This window comes from Macaca nemestrina, chromosome 2, assembly GCF_043159975.1.
Source record: "Macaca nemestrina isolate mMacNem1 chromosome 2, mMacNem.hap1, whole genome shotgun sequence".
Classification (NCBI taxonomy): Eukaryota; Metazoa; Chordata; class Mammalia; order Primates; family Cercopithecidae; genus Macaca; species Macaca nemestrina.
This window is the reverse complement of record NC_092126.1, coordinates 44008839-44024162: the sequence shown is the minus strand read 5'-3', so window position 1 is coordinate 44024162 and position 15324 is coordinate 44008839. Positions and strand designations below refer to the sequence as shown.

General features: G+C 41.4%; 1 pseudogene; it reads left to right on the top strand.

The window, feature by feature from the left end:
- The first annotated feature begins 5070 nt into the window (after positions 1-5070).
- LOC105469983 (keratin, type I cytoskeletal 18 pseudogene) lies at positions 5071-6345 on the top strand (annotated as a pseudogene).
- The last annotated feature ends 8979 nt before the right edge of the window (positions 6346-15324 follow it).

The window sequence follows — 15324 nt, the reverse complement described above, 5'->3', positions numbered from 1 at the left end:
AGAAGGGAGATAAACACGGTCATTCCAAGGCTGGTAGGTATACTTCTTTGCCCAGGATTTGCATGGGGGCTATGGGAGGTGGGACCACAAGGACTCCGGAGCATGTCCATCCTTGAGTAACAGGGTGAGGACTAGAATGTCCACTCTGAGAAAGTCAGAGCTTCTGTCTGTTTCATGAGGAAGGAATTGACTAAGAGAAAGCCATATTTGGGAAATTTAAGTTGTAGGTTATGTGCAGCTTCTGGTGGAATTACTGCATTTTGTGGGAGAGAAGTGAGAGGAAGGAAAGCCATTTAGGAGAGAAAGCATGGAATCTATCCCAGACTTTGGCTGAAGTGTAACATCTAGTGCGACATGAATGGGGCACTTTTTCTGCATCTGTTAGTTATTGTGTCTGTTGGTTGCCATGGGGGACCGGATGATTTTAAGAGAGCCACAGACACTCTTAAAAATCCAATAGATATGCACAAGGTAGATTTGAACATTTTAGACAATTTCTGTCTCTTCCGTACAGAACTTAGTCCACATTTGTACAGGTCTTCCACCTTGGTGCCTGTATCGTAATATGGCTTGCCCTTTTGCTTTGGGTCACTTACCACAATTCAGATTATTTCATTAACATGAGCGTTTCATTAATATCTGTTTCCTTCACTAAACCGTGAGGTCCGTAAGAACAGGGCTCATGGCCGGCGCGGTGGCTCACGCCTGTAATCCCAGCACTTCGGAAGACCGAGGCGGGCGGATCACGAGGTCAGGAGATGGAGACCATCCTGGCTAACACGGTGAAACCCCGTCTCTACTAAAAATACGAAAAATTAGCTGGGCGCGGTGGCGGGCGCCTGTAGTCCTAGCTACTCAGGAGGCTGAGGCAGGAGAATGGCGTGAACCCGGGAGGCGGAGCTTGCAGTGAGCCGAGATCGCGCCACTGCCCTCCAGCCTGGGTGAGAGCGAGACTCCATCTCAAAAAAAAAAAAAAAAAAAAAAAAAAAAAAAAGAATAGGGCTCATTATTTTACTTACGATTGTATCTCTAGCACCAAGTATGTGCCCGACATATAAAAAAGGCACTCATAGGCCAGGCTCACGTGTGTCATCCCAGCACTTAGGGAGGCCAAGGCGGGCGGATCACAAGGTCAGGAGATCCAGACCATCCTGGCTAAGACGGTGAAACGCCGTCTCTACTAAAAATACAAAAAATTAGCCGGGCGTGGTGGCGGGCGCCTGTAGTCCCAGCTACTCGGGAGGCTGAGGCAGGAGAATGGCGTGAACCCGGGAGGCGGAGCTTGCAGTGAGCCGAGATGGCGCCACTGCACTCCAGCCTGGGCGACAGAGCAAGACTCCCTCTCAAAAAAAAAAAAAAAAAAAAAAAAAAAAAAGGCCAGGCGCGGTGGCTCAAGCCTGTAATCCCAGCACTTTGGGAGGCCAAGACGGGTGGATCACGAGGTCAGAAGATCAAGACCATCCTGGCTAACCCGGTGAAACCCCGTCTCTACTAATAAATACAAAAAACTAGCCGGGCGAGGTGGCGGCGCCTGTAGTCCCAGCTACTCGGGAGGCTGAGGCAGGAGAATGGCGTACACCCGGGAGGCGGAGCTTGCAGTGAGCTGAGATCCGGCCACTGCACTCCAGCCTGGGCGACGGAGTGAGACTCCGTCTCAAAAAAAAAAAAAAAAAAAAAAAAGGCACTCAATAAATGAATCAACGCATGAATGTACCTCTAGTAAGAGTGATTGGAATCTCCTCATCAAGTACACTTTACTGTCAGTGTGAGGTATAATTTGTTTGTTTTAACAAAGTGAGCTTCTTTATTTTTTTTTTTTTTGAGACGGAGTCTCGCTCTGTCGCCCAGGCTGGAGTGCAGTGGCCGGATCTCAGCTCACTGCAAGCTCCGCCTCCCGGGTTCACGCCATTCTCCTGCCTCAGCCTCCTGAGTAGCTGGGACTACAGGCGCCCGCCACCGCGCCTGGCTAGTTTTTTGTATTTTTTAGTAGAGACGGGGTTTCACCGTGTTAGCCAGGATGGTCTCGATCTCCTGACCTCGTGATCCGCCCGTCTCGGCCTCCCAAAGTGCTGGGATTACAGGCGTGAGCCACCGCGCCCGGCAACAAAGTGAGCTTCTTAAAGGCCACAATCAAACACAAATAAATAATGGATCCTACCGTTGCTGTTACGCGAAGTGGTCTTGGTAGTTCCCGGCAGCTGAGGCACGGTGCTAGTGTAGTGCCCCCTGTTGGATAAAACAGAAAATTCGGCTTTTTGCACAATCACATTGTCCCTTTACAAAGAAACATGTAGTCCCATCTGAACTTTGTGGCATCTCCTCTGGCATTAACAAATTTTTATATTTGACCTCATTTCCTCAGCTAAACTTACTGTTTTCTCACTCTTTCTCTATTAAATAGTAGCTTTGTTTCACCCCATTTTCCACATTTCAGATAAGGAAATCTTATGTAGTAAATTGTAGTAAAATTTCTAATTCACAAAAGTAGTCAGGGAATTGAAGTATTGCATTAATAAATTACCTTATGTGACATGTATGGATCACTTGAAGACACAGATATTTGTTATAGAAATACATTCTATAGTGATGGTATGGCAACACATTCATAGAGAAGATTATTGAGAAGAGATACTCATACCAAAACCTATGGCATACAGCAAAAGCAGTATTAAGAGAGAAGTTTATAACAATAAATGCTTACATTAAAAAAGTAGAAAAATTTCAAATAACCAACCTAATTATGCATGTTAAGAAACTAGAAGATCAAGAAGAAGCCAACCCCAAAATTAGTAGGAAAAAAGAAATAACAAGGATAAGAGCAGAAATAAACAGAACTGCGACCAAAAAAATACAAAAGAAATAAGGTGTTTTTTTGAAAAGATAAACAAAATTGCCAAACCATTTGGCAGACTAAACAAAAAAAATAGAGAAAAGACCCAAATAAATAAAATCAGAAATGAAAAAAGGAGACATTACAACTGCTACTACAGAAGTCCAAAGGATTGTTAGAGACTGTTGTGAACAACTATACAACAAAAAATGAGAAACATAATGGAAATGCATAAATTCCTAGACATGTACAACCTACGAAGATTGAACCAAGAAGAAACAGAAAACCTGAATAGACCAATTGTAAGTAAAATGATTGAATCAGTATTAAAAGTCTCCCATCAAAGAAAAGTCCAGTACTTGATGATTTCACTGCTGAATTCTACCAAATATTTAAAGAAGAACTATACCAATTATTTTAAAACTTTTCCAGAAAGTTGAAGAGAAGAGAATTCTTCCAAATGCATCTTTGAGGCCAGCTCATCCTGATACCAAAACCAGACAAGAACACAACAACAACATAAGAAAACCATAGGCCAATGTCCCTAAAGAACATAGATGCAAAAATCCTCAACACAATACTAGTAAACTGAGTCCAACAGCACATTAAAAAGATCATTCATCGTGATCTACTGGGATTTATTCCAGGGATGCAAGGCTAGTTTAGCATATGCAAATCTATAAATGTGATATATTACATCAAAAGAATGAAGTACAAAAAATCATCTTAATAGATGCAGAGAAAGCATTTTATAAAATTCAACATCCCTTTGTGACTAAAAAAAAACCCCTCCAAAAATTAGGTATAGAGAAAATCTACCTCAATACAATGAAGGCCATATATGAGAAACCCACAGTTAATATTATACTGAATGGGGAAAAACTGAAAGTTTCTTCTCTAAGAACTAGAATAAGACAAGGATGCCCATTCTTACCACTCTTATTCAACATAGTACTGGAATTCCTAGCCAGAGCAAATAAGCAAAAGAAATAAAGGACATTCAAATTAGAAAAGAGGAAGTCACACTGTCCCTATTTGCAGATGACATGATTTTATATATAGAAAACCCTAAAAGTTCCACCAAAACAAAACAAAACAAAACAAAACAAAAAACTCTTAGAACTGATAAGCAAATTCAGTAAAATTGCAGAATAAAAAATTAACATACAAAAATCAGTATCATTTCTATATACCAATAACAGACTAGTGGAAAAAGAAATCAAGAGATCAGTCTCATTTACAACAGCTATAAAAAATGTAGGAGTAAATTTAACCAAGTTGATGAAAGATCTCTAAAAGGTAAACTATAAAACATGAGTGAAAGAAATTGAAGAGGTCACAGAGAAAATGGAAAGACATCCCTGTTCATGAACTGGAAGAATTTATACTATGTAAACGACTATACCACCAAAAACAATATACAGATTCAGTGCAATCTCTATCAAAATACCAAAGACATTCTTCACAGAAGTAGAAAAAATGACCCTAAAATGCATATGAAACCACAGATGTCCAGTAAGAATGTTAGCTTAAAATTTTCTTTAAAACAAAAGAAACCACAGAAGGCCCCAAATAGCCAAAGCAGTCCTGAGTGAAAGACAACAAAACTGGAGGCATCGCATTACCTGACTTCAAAATATACTGCAAAACTATAGTAAACAACACAGCATGGTACTGGTATAAAACCAGACACATAGACCAATGGAACACAGTTGAGAACCCAGAAATAAATCCATGTGTTTACAGGCAATTAATTTTTGACAAAAGTACCAAGAACATTCAATGGAGAAATGACAGTCTCTTCAGTAAATGGTGCTGGGAAAACTGCATATTCATTTATTTTTTTTTATTTTTTTATTTTTTTGAGACGGAGTCTTGCTCTGTCGCCCAGGCTGGAGTGCTGTGGCCGGATCTCAGCTCACTGCAAGCTCCGCCTCCCGGGTTTACGCCATTCTCCTGCCTCAGCCTCCCGAGTAGCTGGGACTACAGGCGCCCACCACCTCGCCCGGCTAGTTTTTTGTATTTTTTAGTAGAGACGGGGTTTCACCGGGTTAGCCAGGATGGTCTTGATCTCCTGACCTTGTGATCCGCCCGTCTAGGCCTCCCAAAGTGCTGGGATTACAGGCTTGAGCCACCGCGCCCGGCCGAAAACTGCATATTCATAGACAGAAAAATGAAACCCCTATCTCAATCATCAGCAAAGCCTGAGTCCTGTCCTCTCACTCTCCTCCCTGGACAGCATGAGCTTCACCACTCGCTCTACCTTCTCCACCAACTACTGGTCCCTGGAGTCCTCCCAGGCACCCAGCTACAGCACCTGGCTGGTCAGCAGCGTGCCAAGTGTCTATGCAGGCGTGGGGGGCTCTGGTTCCTGGATCTCTGTGTCCCGCTCCATCAGTTTCCGGGGTGGCTTAGGGTCCAGGGGCGTGGCTGCAGGGATGGCCGGAGGTCTGGTAGGAATGGGAGGCATCCAAAGTGAAAAGGAGACCATGCAAAGCCTGAACAACTGCCTGGCCTCCTACCTGAAGACAGAGAACCAGAAGCTGGAGAGCAAAATCCGGGAGCATCTGGAGAAGAAGGGACCCCAGGTCAGAGACTGGGGACATTATTTCAAGACCATCAAGGATCTGAGGGCTCAGATCTTCGCAAATACTGTGGACAATGCTTGCATGGTTCTGCAGATCGACAATGTCTGTCTTGCTGCTGATGACTTTCGAGTCAAGTATGAGACAGAGCTGGCCACGTGCCAGTCTGTGGAGAGGGACAACTGTGAGCTCCCCAAGGTCATTGATGACACCAGTGTCACTCGGCTGCAGCTGTAGACAGAGACCAAGGCTTTCAAGGAGGAGCTGCTCTTTATGAAAAAGAACCACAAAGAGGAAGTAAAAGGCCTACAAGCCCAGGTTGCCAGCTCTGGGTTGACTGTGGAGGTAGATACCCCCAAATCTCAGCTCCTCGCCAAGATCATGGCAGATTTCCAGGCCCAATATGACGAGCTGGCTCAGAAGAACCAAGAGGGGCTAGACAAATACTGGTCTCAGCAGATCGAGGAGGGCACCACAGTAGTCACCACGCAGTCTGCTGAGGTTAGAGCTGCTGAGATGACGCTCAGGGAGCTGAGACATACAGTCCAGTCCTTGGAGATCGACCTGAACTCGATGAGAAATCTGAAGCCCAACTTGGAGAACAGCCTGAGGAAGGTGAAGGCCTGCTATGCCCTGCAGATGGAGCAGCTCAATGGGATCCTGCTGTATCTGGAGTCAGAGCTGGCACAGACCCGGGCAGAGGGGCAGTGCCAGGCCCAAGAGTATGAGGCCCTGCCGAACATCAAGGTCAAGCTGAAGGCTGAGAGCACCACCTACTGCTGCCTGCTGGAAAATGGCGAGGGCTTCAATCTTGGTGATGCCCTGGATGGTAGCAACTCCATGCAAACCATCCAAAAGACCACCACCCACCAGATAGTGGATGGCAAAGTGGTGTCTAAGACCAATGACACCAACGTTCTGAGACATTAAGACAGCAGAAGCAGGGTACCCTTTGGGGAGCAGGAGGCCAATAAAAAGTTCAGCGGTTAAAAAAAAAGACACCCCTATTTCTCACCATACATAAAAATCAAATCAAAATGGATTAAAAACTTAAATGTAAGACTTGAAACTACTAGAGGAAAACATCAGGAAAGTGCTTTATGATATTGGTCTGGGCAAATTTTGGGGGGTTAAAACCTCAAAAGCATAGACAACCAAAGAAAAAATAGGCAAATAAGATTGCATAAAGCTAAAAACCTTCTGCACAGCAAAGGAAACAATCAACAAAGTGAAAAGACAATCTATAGATTGGGAAAAATATTTGCAAAGTATCCATTCAACAAGGGATTAATAACCAGAATATATAGGGAACTCAACAACAACAACAACAACAACAAAAAAAAAAAACACCAAGTAATACAATTTTTAAAAGGGCAAATGAACTGAAGAGACATTTCTCAAAATCAGACATACAAATGGCCAACAGGCATATCAAAAATGCTCAACATTACTAATTGTCAGGAAAATGCAAATCAAAACCACAGTGAGATCTCACCTCATCCCAGTTAGAACAGCTATTATCAAAAACACAAAAAAGCAGATGCTGGTGAGGATGTGGAGAAAGGAAAACACTTATACACTGCAGGTGGAAATATAAATCAGTACAGTCACTACGGAAAACAGTGTGGAGGTTCCTCAAAACACTGAGATCTAAAAATAGATCTACCATATGATCCAGCAATCCCACTGCTAGATGTATGTGCAAAAGAAAGGAAACCAGTATATTGAAGAGATATCTGCATACCTATGTTTATTGCAGCATTCTTCACGATAGCTAAGAAATGAGATGAATCTAAGTGTCCATCAATGGATGTATGCATAAGAAAATGTGGTACATATACACAATGAAATACAACTCAGTCATAAAAAAGAATGAAATCTTGTCACTCGCAGCAACATGAATGGAACTAGAGATTGCTATGTTAAGTGAAATAACTAGGTGAGTAAAGTGAAAAAAGACAAATACTGCATTCTCTCACTCACATGTGGGAGCTTAAAAAGTTGATCTCATGGAGGTGGAGAGTAGAATGATGGTTGCCAGAGGTTGGAAGGTTGGGGGATGAATAGAGGTTGGTTAATGGGTGCAAAAAATACAGTTAGATAAAAGGAATATATTCTAGTGTTTGATGGCACAGGAGGATGACTAAGTTAACAATAATTTGTCATATATTTCAAAATAACTAGAAGAGAAAATTTGAAATGTTCCCAACACAAATAAATGATAAATGTTTGAGGTAATGGGTATTCTATTCACCATGATTTGATCATTACACATTGTATTCATGTATCAAAATATCAAATGTACTCCATAAATATGTATAATTATTATGTATCAATTTAAAAGTTACTACTCACTAGAAGAAAGCTATCTTAAAGTTCTTATGGAACCTAAATAAAAGCCCAAATAACCAAAGCATCCCTAAGCAAAAAGAACAAATCTGGAGGCATTACATTGCCTGATGTCAAATTATACTGCAAGGCTATAGTAACTAAAACAGCATGGTACTGGTACAAAAATAGACACATTGATCAATGGTTCAGAACAGAGGACCCAGAAATAAAGTCACATACCTACAACCAACTGATTTTTGACAAAGTTGACAAAAATAAACAATAGGGAAAGGACACCCTTATTTAATAAATGATTCTGGGAAAATTGGCTAGCCACATGTGGGAGAAGGAAACTGGACCCCTTTGTCTCATCACATACAAAAACTAATTCAAGATGGATTAAAGACCTAAATGTAAAGCCTGAAGCTATTAAAATCCTAGAAGAAAATCTAGGAAAAACACTTCTGAGTATCAGCCTAGGTAAAGAATTTATGACAAAGACCCCAAAAGCAAATGCAATAAAAACGAAAACAGACAAATGGGATTTAATTAAACTGAAATACTTCTGAAATAATCAACAGAATGAACAGACAACCTACAGAATGGTAGAAAATATGTGCAAATTATTCCTTCACCAAAGGACAAATACCCAGAATCTACAAGGAACTCAAACAATTGAATAAGAAAAAAACCAATAACTCCATTAAAAGCTGGGCGAAGGACATGAATGGACATTTCTTAAAAGAAGAAATATAAGCAGCCAACAAACACATGAAAAAATGCTCAACATCACTCAGTCATTAACGAAATGCAAACTAAAAACCACACTGAGATACCATCTTACATCAGTCAGAATAACTACTATTAAAAAGTTAAAAACAACAAATGTTGGCATGGATGCGAAAAAAGAGAACTGTTGTACCCTGATGGTGGGAATGTAGATTTGGTTCAACCTTTATGGAAAAAGCTCAAGGAACTAAAAATAGAGCAATCCCACTAAAGGAATCTACCCTGAACAAAAGAAATAAAATTAAAAAAAAAACACCCACACTTGTGTGTTTATTGCAGCACTATTATTTATCATAGCAAAGTCAAGGAACCAATGTAGTATCCATCAATGATTGATTGGATACAGAAAATGTTATATATATATATTTATATATATGCAGAAAACATGATATATATTTATATATATCACGTTTTATATATATATAAAAACACAAAAAAGCAGATGCTGGTGAAGATGTGGAGAAAGGAAAACACTCATACACTGCAGATGGAAATATAAATCAGTACAGTCACTATGGAAAACAGTGTGGAGGTTCCTTATACAGAAAATGTGATATATATATTTATGTACATATACACAGAAAATGTGATATATATATAAGTTACTACTTATAACCTACATTTAAATAAGAGCTTTGTTGAGATATAATTCACATACCATAAAATTCACCCATTATACTTTAAAATATAATAAAATGTTTTCAATTTATTTTTTTAAAAACTTTTTTTTGAGACAGAGTTTCACTCTTGTTGCCCAAGCTGGAGTGCAGTGGCGCAATCTCAGTTCACTGCAACCTCCACCTCCCAAGTTCAAGCGATTCTCCTGTCTCAGCCTCCCAAGTAGCTGGGATTACAGGCACCTGCCACCAAGTCAGCTTTTTTTTTGTATTTTTAGTGGAGACGGGGTTTCATTATGTTGGCCAGCTGGTCTCGAATTCCTGACCTCAGGTGATCGACCCACCTTGGCCTCCTAAAGTGCTGGAATTACAGGCGTGAGCCACCGCACCTGGCCTTAAATGTTTTTTAGTACGTTCGCAGAGTTGAACAACCATCATCACAATCAATTTTATAATATTTTCCTCACCCCCCAAAGAAACTCCATACCCATTAGGAGTCACTTTCCATTTCCCTCTAACTCATTCTCCCTCCCATTCCATCCCCACCCTATCCCTAAGCAACTGATAATCAACTTTCTGTCTCTGTAGATTTGCCTATTCTTATGGCTGAATGATAGTTCATTGTGCGGATAGGCCACGTTTTATCTATCCTTTCATCAGTTGATGGACATTTGGGTTGTTTACACTTTTTGGTTATTATGAAGGATGCTTGTCTTCAAGTGTGTGTATAGACATAGGCTTTCGTTTGTTTTCCGTGAATTTCACTTCAGCCAGGAGTGAAATTGCTGGGTCATGTGGTAACTCTCTGTTTAATCTTTTGAGGAACTGCCAAATTTTTTCTAAGGCAGCTGCACCATTTTACATTTCCACCAGCAATGCATGTGGGTTCCAATTTCTCTACATTTTCCCTCATACTTGTTTTTATCTTTTTTTAAAATTATTATTATTACAGCCACTCTAGTTGGTGTGAGGTGGTATTTCATTGTGGTTTTGATTAGCAGTTCCCTAATGGCTAATGATGTTGGACATCTTGTGTTTATTATGTTGAGCATCATGTGTTTATTAGCCATTTGTATATCTGAAAAAATATACAAATGTGCATGTTTCCTACATGAGTATATTGTATAATGGTGGGTGTGTTTCTAGTGTATTCATCACCCCAAAATTTGGGCAAAACTGTCTATTTAGATTCCTTGCCCATTTATAGATTGGGTTGTCTTTTTGAGTTGTAATAGTACTTTACATATTTTAAATATGTCTTTTATCAGACACATGATTTTCAAATGTTTTCTACCATTCTGTGGGTTGTCTTCATTTTCTTGATAGTGCCCTTTGAAGCATAAAGTTTTAAATTTCGGTGATGCCAGTTCACCTATTTTTTGTTGCTTGTGCTTTTGCTGCCATATTTAATACATAATTCACCTTTATAAGTTATCCTGATATACAAATATTATTCATTATGCAATAGAAATTAATATGTTATCTACATTTATATGAAATAATTTAAATATCTTGGGTTTATGTGTACATTCTTAATTACTAGAAATCCAGAAAACAAGATGTGACCTACATGCAGCCCCATTGAAGAGGAAAGGCTTTTTTTTTTTTTTTTTTGAGACGGAGTCTCGCTTTGTCGCCCAGGCTGAAGCGCAGTGGCGCGATCTTGGCTCACTGCAAGCTCCGCCTCCCAGGTTCACGCCATTCTCCTGCCTCAGCCTCCCGGGTAGCTGGGACTACAGGCGCCCGCCACCACGCCTGGCTAATTTTAGTAGACATGGGGTTTCATTGTGTTAGCCAGGATGGTCTCAATCTCCTGACCTCGTGATCGGCCCGCCTCGGCCTCCCAAAGCGCTGGGATTACAGTCGTGAGCCTCCGCTCCCGGCCGAGGAAAGGCATTTTCTATCTGAGACAATTGCTTTAAAAGTTAGAGGAGGGTGAGGTTGGACTGAGGGGATGGGTTTTATCCGTGTGACTCACAACACAGTTATAATAACAATAACACTAAATGTGGGAAACATTTCATGAGCGTCTGTGATATGAAAAACATTTTCACCTGGGAAAGGGCTAAGCCCAGAAAGAACCATAAAGAGGTTTCCCAGGATCGGGGGTGGGGGGAAGAATTCTGTTTTACTCGGAGGGAACATAAAAGGAATTTTGTGAATCCTTTAAACCCAGATTCATGGAAATTTGTTTTTCTTAGGACTGAACACTAGATGTCTCAGTTACATTGAGTCTGCAATGAGAAATGCAGACATTTACAAAACAGATTGACAAAGAAATGTAAGCTGTGCAATCTTGTCTATGATGTAGCTTTTTATTTGGGGTATTAGACTTTAATTTTAATTACGCTTCCTTTGAAACCAGGCAATAGATACTCATTACCTTTAAAGTCCCTAACTAAAAACTCATTGAAATGTCAGAAATGTCCTGTAATTTCCTGGATGAGGAAATAGAAAGTTATTCGGAGAGTTGTTAAAAGCTGTAGATGCAAGTGGCGTTAGAAATCAGGTTAGAATCCAGAAATGGCCAGTTCTTTACATTGTTCTCTAGAAAGCAGCCATTTCCATTAATTTACAAGAAAAACTTTGTTAATATAAAAATAGAAAGTGCACCAGATGATACAGATGTATTTAACAGAAGAGCGGTGTGGAGAGAAAAGCACTGGAACCCCAAACATTATTTTTAATCCTGAAATCACTGTTTTTATGCTCCATGATGCCAGGCAAGTCCCCTCCATCTGGGTCTTGTTTTCCTCAACCTCTATGGGGAGTTCAGCATTCTCCTCCTGGAGGAGGAGCTCAAGAATCAATGGAATTCTTATGGTGATATGGTTTGACTCTGTGTCCACACCCAAATCTCCTCTTGAATTGTAGTTCCCATAATCCTCACGTGTTGTGGGAGGGACCTGACGGGAGGTAATGGAATCATGGGGGCGGTTAACCCCATGCTGTTCTCATGATAGTAAGTTCTCATGCAATCTGATGGTTTTATAAGGGGCTGTTCCTCTGCTTTGCTCTGCACTTCTTCCTGCTGCCATATGAAGAAGGACATGTTTGCTTCCCCTTTTGCCATGATTGTAAGTTTTCTAAGGCCTTCCCAGCGCTGTGGAACTGTGAGTCAATTAAAACTCTTTCCTTTATAAATTACCCAATCTTGGGCAGTTCTTTATAGCAGCATGAGAACACACTAGTATATATGGCTACCACACAACTTGCAATTTTTTGGTAAAGAGAAGTAAACTAAGTGCATATCTATTAAACTATAAAATGTTTATGTGCCACTGAAATGATCTCAGATGCCTCTTGTGGTACACATACCCTGGTCTTAGGGGTCTTAGGGGAAATGGCTCCCTCTACTGCAGCCGATGCAGAGTCACGGAAAAAGGACAGAAGTAGAAGTAGAATAAGGAAGAAGGTGGAAAAGAGGCCAGGAGGGCATGTGACAGCAACGATGACCCCAAACACACCTGTTTTTTACCAAGTTGGTCCCATGAGCTCCTCCCAACCATGAGAGGGAGGGGAAAGACTGGCACCCTGTGGAACCAGAGCAAGCCCTAAGGGTGGGTTAATCACTGCAGGTATAACTCACTCTGGCCCTGCCCACTTCCCCACATTCACACTCAGACCCTGATCTCTTTCTCTTTCTCTCTCTCTCTCTCTCTCTCTCTCTGTCCCGGCATTCAGGGATAGCCTTGGTCTTGCCTCTATAACTATAGAGAAAGGATAGAAATAAAAGACCAATTGTTAGTATATGAACCTCTTAGGTGACATTTTTGGTACTTCCTGGAAAATCACCCTTTCCCCTCACCTCTGGTCCTTCCAGGGTCATTGCCCACCCCCACACTCCTCCTCACAGTGCAATTTATCCAGGCTCACGTGGGTGTGCTCTCGAGGTGGAGCTAGCAAGGGAAGCTGAAGGTTAGTCAGTTCTGTTCCCAGACTGCAGAGTTTCATTGAGAAGGAACAAACGATGACTGTTCTGGAAGGCCACACAATGAACTGCTTTCTCCTAAAGCCATGCCCTTTAGCCAGGAAGAGGCCAAGCACACTTATCAAGTCTCTGCATTTGCTGCAGCGAATCTGTGGTAAACAGAGCGAGAAGGCCCACATTGTCACTGAGGGCCTTCAGAAACCAGTTTATTTATTTATTTAGTTAGTTATTTTGGAGATGGAGTCTTACTCTATTGCCCAGGCTGGAGTGAAGTGGCGTGATCCCAGCTCACTGCAAACCCCACCTACTAGATTCAAGTGATTTTCCTGCCTCATCCTCCCAAGTAGCTGGGATTACAGGCACCCACCACCACACCCAGCTAATTTTGTATTTTTAGTAGAGACGGGGTTTCACTATGTTAGCCAGGCTGGTCTTGAACTCCCAACCTCAGGTGATCTGCCCAACTCAGCCTCCCAAAGTGCTGGGATTACAGGAGTGAACCGCCATGCCTGGCCCCATAAGCCAGTTTTTTACAAAGAGCCCTTGGTTGCCTGATCAAGGCCTATGATCCAATTTTACTGTGGCAATTGGTTATTTAAAGTTAAAAGGTAATTTATTTAGTTGGGTTTTGATTGGCCTGGATAATTGCCAAGGACTGCCACTGTGGCTATGCTATGGTGAACGTGTTTGTTGTTTACCCATAACTCATGTCTTCTCTGTCCATACTCATGGAGCCTCGATTCTGTATAGCTATTCAGTAACCATGCCACCACTGTCAATGGAGAACCCTCATAGAAGCCATCCCTTTCCTCTTTGCTAGGGATTGGGCTATTGTGAAGTGCTGAGGGTCTGTAAGGAGGGGAGAGGGTCCTGTCATGCTGCCCTTTCTCCTTGCTTTTGGACTCGTGTAAGGGCCTGATGCTTCCATTGGCTTTGGCCTTCTTCTGGTCATGAGGGTAGATATTACAAACAGAGTTGACAGGTGTGAATAAAGGCCCCAAGTCCTTGTTGACATGGCTGCGCTTTGGAATTGCTTCCTTTGGGACACCTTGTTAAGGTGGTTTTTCTGTGGATTGCAGACCACAGCATCCTAACTGACACAGATACTTCTTCCCAGCTGACCTAACATAATCAGCCACAAAACAAAACCTTCAGCAAATAGTTGATACCAACACTCTGGTTCTGTTATGGCTTCAGACAAGATGCTGAACTCCAGAGGATTTCTGATTTCTTTTGATTGTGTCATTACACTACAGAGCAACTGGAAATTGATTTGAACAATCAGCATCAGGCTGGATGGCCAGGGAATCCCCTTTTCTGTCAAGACCACCGTCCTTTAACCTCAGAACCCACTTCCTTTTTTGTTTAGTTCTTTTTCTGTCCCTGAAGGATTTGGAACAGAAATCCATCCATCCATCCATCCATCCATCCATCCATCCATCCATCCATCCATCCATCCATCCATATCTATTAAACCCCCTCCATGTGAGCATTTACCAGTGTGGGGGTGATGGGATCTCTGTGTGCACTGTGATGACTGGCAGTGCTGTGGACCACGGACTGTGGACTGTTTGGTTCACATCCTTCTCCTTCCAAAGCTAGGCTCTTTTGGAGGTAGCATCAGAGGCAGTTCTGGAGAACTCAGCCTAACAAAGATTTATCCAGTGCCAATTATGCCAGGACCACTGTGTTAGGGGTGGGGTAAAAGATACCGCAATCGTGATACAGAATCTATTGCATCAAAACATGCAGAATGAATTTTGCTGGCTTAGAAGAAAGTTTCTAAGAGGAGACTTAGGAAATGCTGTCTCAGTAACATTCACTTGACAAATGAGGACACAGATCCATAGAGCTTGTCACTCGTTTTACATATGTTAAGATTCATTAAGCTGCATGCAAGATTTGCATACGGTACCATGGGCATGTCTTACTTTAACAACAACAACAACAACAACAACAAAACCCAAAAAGAACAAAAGAAAAAATGTCCTCAATATCTTTACCATCACTAAAAGAAAGGAATAAAGGCACTTCTTTGAATAAAGGGAGTATCTGTGATATTTTACACATTTTAAATTCACAATAGTGGGAATGGTCCAATTAATTTGTATTTATCATTCCTCTTCTGCTAGAGTCTCTTCTAAATCTTCAGTTTCAACTTCATTTCCAGTAAGATGCTGTTAAGTCTGTGTTGTTTTTTGCAGACAACATGTAATAGGACAGTTATTACCTCTATGTTAA